Source organism: Geospiza fortis, unplaced genomic scaffold (assembly GCF_000277835.1).
Source record: "Geospiza fortis unplaced genomic scaffold, GeoFor_1.0 scaffold195, whole genome shotgun sequence".
NCBI lineage: Eukaryota > Metazoa > Chordata > Aves > Passeriformes > Thraupidae > Geospiza > Geospiza fortis.
The window spans coordinates 1,028,699-1,037,086 of record NW_005054324.1 but is presented as its reverse complement, the minus strand read 5'-3'; positions in this window follow the sequence as shown (position 1 = coordinate 1,037,086).

The following is an 8,388-nucleotide window of genomic DNA, read 5'->3' as shown; positions in this document are numbered from 1 at the left end:
AAAGAGAGGTCAATCCCTATAAAACAGAAGAGGTTTCTCATGACTTTTCTATTTTGGAGCATGGTGTTTTAACACAGAATTTTCTATTAAGAAGCTACTCGGAATGTCTACTGCTACTGAAGGAAATGTCTGTTGGTACTGAAGTAGCTGCACCCACCTTTTAATATTGCTGGGTTAAATACAGTACAATTTGTTGGGTTTTTCCTTAAAATGTTAACTCAGTGAAAGCAGAACATTGTAGTTAGCTACGCCTGATGGGTCCTTGGCAAGAAGATGTATACATCTAGGCATCATTGTGCACTGCATTACTGTGCTGTGCATGCTTTGTGTTCTTGTCAGGACCTAAGAAAGTTTTTTTTAATGAGTGTGAGGCATACAGAGGGACTGTCTAGGTGCTGTACACCACTGTGGAAATATTTAAATAAAAAAAATAGCTGATTATGTAATAATGTACCACTGTTGCCATAGGGAGCTGTGAGATATTTGACATTGCTGAGTCATTGTTTGAATGACAAAACCCCTAACACTGGGTTTCATTGCAATCCCCATACATTCCATGGTGCTTTTAGCAGGATGAGCAATGCTGAACTGTACCCTAACTGAATTCCAGATGAATTTGTCAGGTTCAGCACATCCATGGGGTTTCTCACTCCATAACCTATTGCACAGTTCTGCTTTTATCTTTAAAAAGCTGTCATGTGTCAGAGGTTGCAACCTTCTTAGAAGGAAATTCTTTGTACTTAAATGGGAAAGGCCATTTATAAATGTGTTTACATGAAAAACACATTAATATGGGTACCTTGAGACAGTTGAACAGGGAGGATCCTAAGTCATAGGATTCTGAAAAATCCTGAATTTTTCAGAAGCTGTAATTAACATAGAATAATCCTCAAGAACTCAGTAACCAATATTTCATCCAGCAGTGTTATACATACATACATACATACATATATATATATATATGTTTTAACCCAGGTGTTTATTTGTATGACAACAGTGTATATGTAATCAATCACTTAATTAGGTCCAAGGCTTCTAGAGTGGCAAGCCAGGAGCGCCGATCTCTGGTTCTGTCAGCAGAGAATGGTTGGGATGGCATTTAGTCTTCCCTTGAGAGTAATTCTTGTCCTCAGGGCCCTCTGTGCATTCCTTCCATGCAGCCCTGCTCATGCTCAAAGACTGAAAGGTGAAAGAGGAGAGGAGAAAATCTTTCAGAAATTTCACAGAAGCAACCTAATAGACAGTCACAGTGTAGTGAGGCAAGGGCAGCACATTGCTTGGAGGAGCCCTGATATGTGGAGGTAAATGGCCTTGTCATTGAGATCCAGTAATTTAGGAGGCCAAACTCCCATTTCGTGGCAGTCATGAGAAAAGAAACTGTATCCCAGAAGAAGAAGAAGGCAGCTGTCTGAGTAAAGTATTGGCCTGTTATCCCTGCGAGTCCAGCACAGAAAAATATCACTCAGGGAGAATAAGTGAAAAGGGAAAGATCCAGAGGGAAGGCAAATACTGAGACAAAAAGGAATGCACAAGATTCTCATAACTGGTGTTATTAACTTAATGCTGCCAATTTCTTACTCAAATTGGTAGCTTAAATGTAGTAACTATGCATCTGTGCTGGGATTTATTAAAGCCTAATCAAGGAGATTTAAAATCCTAATCTTAGGACTCAGGATTCATTTAAATATTATAACAATGGGTAGGCAGAAGCTTTGAGGCTTTTCTCTAGCACTTTGGGATTCAGTTCATGATTGCTGATGAGTTGAGAGAAGTTCTACCATGCACGTATCTTATCAAGTACCCAGTCTGAGAAGTCAAGTGACATTTGCCTATATTTCTTTCCCATCTACTGCAAGATAGTTTTCCTACTTATATTAGAAGAAAGGTTTCAGACACTTTTCTGTTTCTCTTTCTCTCAGACTTTCAGACACATATTCTAGTTTTAAAACTGGGATGTTTGCCTTGCATGTAAACTCTTGTTTTGAATATGAGTGATAAGAAATTATGTGTGGAGTCCACAGCCCCTAAGTCCTTCCAGCTCCATGGAGATAGGCATTTCTATTCATATTCCCTGAGTCTTCTGGAACTGAGAAGGCAAAAATAAAGCCTGTGAAACAGGGAGAAGGCAAAACTATCAGGTTTTTCTTCCTTTAAAGCAACTTTCTGTAGTTACAAAATGATAATTTATAATCTTGCCCAGGTTAAAGTTTGACAGTTTTTGCAGATATTGTAACTATCTAGTGAGGAAGCTGCACAACTGCATTTATAATTTTTACAACATCATAGATTGAAAGAGAATTATGAGAGATCAATTGTCCTGAGAAGTGAGCTCTGAAAGTAGGAAAAGTTCTCTTTCCTGGACCCAGCCCCAGGCAAATTTTTGTGTGCATGTTTCTGTATAGAAAGCACATCTGAGAGCAAAGTTATGGACAAAACACACCAGGCCAACATTAAAACCTCTTCCAGTTTTCTTTTGGAAAAACAATTGTGCTACCATGAGGTAAAAATGGTGCTTCACTGTTACCCAGCAGGATACTGAGGATCAGAAAAGTCTTATGTATGTAAAACATAATAGTGATGATGGTGATCATGATGATGATAATAAACATCATCATTATATCATATTATTAGATTCAATAGTTGTAGAGTACATATAATTTCTTGGGATTAACTAAACTATAGCAACAAATCTCTTGTATTGCTTTAAGCATTGCTGCAGCATATATTTGCAGAGACTGAGAAAAAATTTTTGCACAGCTGATCTTTTGCCTGCTGAAGGTCACAAAAGAAAGATCAAAGAGATGCTTCATCTTCATTTCCAGGACTCCCCTTGGTACAGGGACAGGGAGATGGAGAAGAACACAAAAGTAGGAAAGTCTCCTATTGAAAAGTTGAGAAATATCAGGAACTTAAAACTGGGCAGCAGGTATTCACACTCTCTGTGAATACTTGTGTGTTCAGGCTGTTTGCGGAGGAATTTTTGTGCTCTCCATCTGATTTAATATGTAGCAACTGTGCTTCTGGTAACGGGTCTGCTGCACACATTGTTACAGATTGCTCAGAGGAAATGTAAGGCTGACAGGATTATGCCTTGCTCTCAATTTGTGTGGGTGGCTGCTGCAAGGATAGCCCAAGGTGTAGATCATGAAGACCTGGTATTTTTTTCCTATAGGAAGGTCACAGTTAATGTGTTAGAGTGCAAGCCTCCTTGGGACACCCTGCCATAACTATTCATGTCATTGGCAGCTTTTTTCAGATGTATATACCCATTTATCAAATGTGTTACTTTCTCTTCCCTTCCTCCCTAAATGCTTAGCTTAAAAAGTTTAATACATGCAGGAAAACCACAACCAGATGTATTCTGATATTCAGCCCATAACAAATAGTGTGACTGTACATACAACAAAGACATTTTTGTTAGTATTATGTGCTTTTTTCTTAATATCTCATTCCCTCAAATTTTATGACCACAATAGTGTCTCATACATTCTGCCTTTCAAAAATAAAAGCTTCTGGCTCTTCTGATACTGAAAAAACCTTAATCGTTAAGAAGCTTAAACCCAAGCAATGATTTTTTAACATTTATTTCATGAAATAGCATGCTTTTTGTACATTATTGAACTCAATGTGTTCATAGCACTGTTTTAGATATACTTTGCATAAGGAGAGACTGTCGAACGTATGTGATCTGAATTTGCATTCCATAAAGGATAGAATGTATTTTCATTAGAGGGTCCATGGAAATGGAATTTGTTCTTCGCTCATCTGAAAGACAAATATCCTATCAAAGGTCGTGGAGAACATTGGTTTGCATTGCCTAGGAGGTACTAGGGCTCTTACTGGAGGGACACCAAAGGGCTGCAGAAGGCCCAGTTTGGGTGAGGAAGCAGCCTGATGTAGGTGTTGATGTTTCTGGGTGGAAGTGGAAAGGAGCGTACCACAGTGGTGCCTTTTGACTGTAACGAGATGCCTCTGTGCTTATGTCACTGTGCTGTACACCTAGTTTTGATCAGGGTGTCTGTAGACCCTCAGAAAACTGGTGTGCCTTGTGAGGTGAGCTCTGGGCATGAAGATGGAGAGGGCTGTATGGAGTCTTCCTTGGCTTCTTTAGTCCATATACAGCCCCAGGCATTTGATGTAAACTAATCCTGCTGTTTCACTTGGACAGGAACTTCATGATGTGGTGGCACAAATGTGGGGTGACAGAGAGGCTACTTCTTCCATCTGTTTGGGGTGGACAGGATTCTTGCGTCTTGACAGTAGAAAGTGTACCAATCAAAGGAGTTTGTGTTTATTTCTTTATTGTTGGTGATGAAAAGTATTGATTTCTGTTATGGAGATACACAGTTCTTCAAGCATATATCCCTATAGGCTGTATTATAAATGTTCATGATGTTATCTTTTTTGAACACAATTAGTTGTATTGATTAGTGGGTCATCTAAATGGAACAAAACAACCCCACCAGAATTGCAAAGTTGCATTGTTCATCTTGACTCCAGATTGCTGATGAAATTTGTTCCCCTCATCCATCCATTAGGAGCCCCTTCCCCAGGGCCAAACCACCCAGCACAGTGGGATCACCTGCTCCCAGAAGCCCTCACACGGAACAGTTGCCATTGTGCTGGTAATTCTTACATCTGGTTTTTGCTCTGTGAGCTGGAAACCTAAATCTCAGCATAAAATCAGACTTGGCCCTAGCTGAAAAGTAACTTTTCAAATCAAACTACACATTCTGTGTCAATATCCAGACTGATGATTTATGGCAAATGTATTATTTTTAAAGAGATGCCTATACATATTATTCAAAGTCCCTAATGTTTTAATTAAGAAAATTGACAGGACTAATCAGCATTTGAATATACTAATTGGCCATGTGCAGTTCTGATTTCCTCTATGAGCGCTGCAAGGCAATGTATTGCAGTCATGAACTGTGGATTGTTGCTAATCTGTAGGATACCAGGGAGTAATTAATCATATTATTGCAAAATTATGCATATATACTATTGACAAAAAAAATTAGAGAAAATAGTATTTTTTTAGAAAAGAAAATATAGACAATTTAGTTTCCTTTCAGGATGAGAAATTGATTTGTCTTTGATTCAAAAAATAGAAAATACTCCCTTTTTTGGTAGTCTGGTGAATGGATTAATATTAAGGACCCTGGGACAAATACTGTAAGGAACACCTTCCAAACTGGAAAATCCTGTGACAGCTGAGGGCATCTAGAGCTGATGATTCAAGGTGCTCTGTTAATTGTATTATAGTCTCTGATGTCTGTTATTGTGTTAAAATATTAATTTAATGAATTATTAGGATTTGATATCCTGTGTTCTTGATTCTGCTTTTGATTCTGAAGGCAGGAAGATGCACTGAAGAGGAATTTTCAAACCCCCTTGCTAACTGAAGAGCACATGCCCTTCCAAAAGGCCATGGGACTTCTGTTACATAAACATTCTCCCCAGAATTACACCACAAGGATAGATTAGCTAATAAAATTAGATTGTGCATTGATGGTGGCTCTGATGCATTTTAGTTTAGGTAGAAAATATGCTTGTGCTTACACGAGTGTGCATGTGCACATTCAAAAAACACAGCCAAAAGTTAAAACCAACAATGTCATAGAATACAAGAGGGTATAGGCTATTTTTCACTATGATAATAAAAGGGTGACAATATCTAGTTGTTATACATTGGAAAAGAGAAAAAGTAGGTGTTACCTTTCAGAAGACTTTGTTGTTTTATCCCATGTGTTCCTTTCCATGTTCTCCCCTGGAGATGGTCTTCTCTGTTTCCTCATATGAATGCAATAATGACCTCAGATGAAGCTAACAGCAAATCACAGGGCTTTCCCTTCAGCTTCAAGAGGCAAAATAGGGTGGCCACATGCACAGATACCCCCATTTCTGAGTGTCATTGGCTGGAGCCTTACTGATGCTGCCCTTTATGTCTTTTCACACTTGTGCACTAGGCTGGACACTTCTGCAGAGGTGACACACAATGTTCATGGGGATGTAAGCCGTAATATTTAGTTGTCCCATTCACATGCTGTAAGCCTGACACCCAACACAGCTGAACACACTTCTGACCTAGAGTGGAGGTGGAAACCCTCAGGGAACTCCAGGGATGGTGCTCAGACTCTGTGTTCACAACAGACCCAGGCCACAACAGATCTGCACAACCAGTGGCTGCTATCGTGTGTCACCATCTCCTGCTTTCTTTACAAGAAACCCTAATTGTCACCACGGTCACCAGGTTTTTCCTGAACATCCTCAAATGAAATAGCTTTCTTTGGTTCTAGGTTATTTCTCAAACATTATTTTCTAATACTTTTAAATGCTAAAGAAAAACTGGAAATAGCACAGATAGGCATCAACGAAACTGTTGGTAGGAACTTTTATTCAAAAACTTGTTTCTCTGAGAATAGTAATCAGGAAAAAAAGTTTGTGCATGAAATCCTGCTACTCCCTTGCCTTTGACACTTACATTTTCAAAAAGTTGATGGTAGGGGACTGCACATTTTCTTTGCTGCTACTCCAGCCTGATTCCTCTTCATTTTGCTTTTCAATGTCTTAAAATTTAGGTTTCTGTGCAGTCATTCACACTGAACCCTGAAAAGAATATACTTATATATTTATAACAATAAAAGAGAAAGAATTTCTTGACTTTTCTGGACTTCTGATATTTTATTAGCCAGTCTGCATTCACCCTCACCCTTACTGGTCTCTCTGTGGTAGCTCTAGCTCTGCTGATCTTGTAGACAAATGATGGAAGCAGCTGACTTAGAGCCTTTTAGAATCAAAGAAGATTGAGAGGGAAAAGACCTGCTAGGTCATTTTGTCCATCCCCTGCCAATACAGGATCATGACCTACTGTACAATAACTTCACTAATGTCTTGCCAAGTCTCAATTTAAACAAATCAAGTGGTGGGGATTATATTAATTTTTTTTTCCTTGGGAAAAATATATCCCTGTTTTTCCATATTTTCTATTAAGAATTGTTGGGATATTCTACTTAATATTCTTAATATCACCATAATTACAAGAAAAACTTATTTTCTTCTTGCAATAGTTGTTTCTTTCTCGGCATTTTTAATATATATTTAAAAATATATGTATTATATATTTTATTATATATGTTATATATTTTATTATATATATGTTAAAAGCACATATATATGTTAGAATTATATATGTTCATGTTAGAAGTATTTATCATGTAATTGCTTTCAGCTTTCTTCATAGGTCAGATCCTAAGTCCCTTATTAATTTAATTTCCTTCCACTTTATTAATCTTTCTGATACAGACTACTCAAAAAGGTATGTATTGCTCATTAGATTATTCTAGGTGCAATTCTTAGGTGTTAGTGCTCTACAGCAGGGTTTTTGTCTGAGTCATAATGTGATGCATCAGGATTTGTATTTTTTCCAAATCTCCAAATCTCCTTCCTTTTAACTTAATGCAGCTGTCTGACCAGTTCTCATTCTTGTTTTTATTGCACCAATATACCTTTTCCACATTACTGAAAATCTATTTTAGTGAACTATCTTTCCAGTTCTCAAGAAAGCCAACTTGCCCATTATTTTCATCACTTAGTATTTGAACTCATCCTATTTATTTCCTTATGTCCTTTGTAGAGTGTAATGCTTCTTTTCTTTTCAGAATTTCTGAATCTTATATGTTACTGAAAATGGAAATTTAAAAAATAAAAAAAGCAGCTAGACTTTGTATTACATAAAGTATATTGAATTTTTAAACATCAACCCATTTTTCCTGGAGTGGCAAGGGCTAAACTGCTACCAACACAAATACATGTTTATTGGTTGCCATTGCTACAGATTGGAGTTAAGGCTATAATGGATTATATCTGAATATTTCCAAACCCATATGTGTTTACCTTTCACTTGAACCTAACCTTCATGAAAATTTTTTATGATACTTTTTGCTTTGAAGTAATTTACATGTAGTTTTAATTTTAACAGAACTTTCAATTTTTTTTTGTTTCCATTGGAAATCTTTGAATTGATGGTCTGACTAGAAAATTTTGAAAGCCCAAAACTATAAAGAATAAAAGAAAAAGATATTGCATGATTTTTTAAAAAAAATCCTGGTATTACTTAATCACTTTTGAATAAAGCAAATTGTATTTGAAATTACTATAGAAATTAATAGGATTTACTATTTACTTTCTTTGGCTACTTGTAAGATATTGTGCAAGCCATGTAAGTTAGGTTGGATTTCAGTTTCAAAACATTATTTAACTTTTTTTTTCTATTTTTTAAATTGCAAAATTGCACAGATAAATGAATATTTTATAAATAGAAGAATGTTTGAAGTTCCTGTATGTCTTTTATACTTAATGCTTGTGTATGTAACTGTCCTGCTCTTT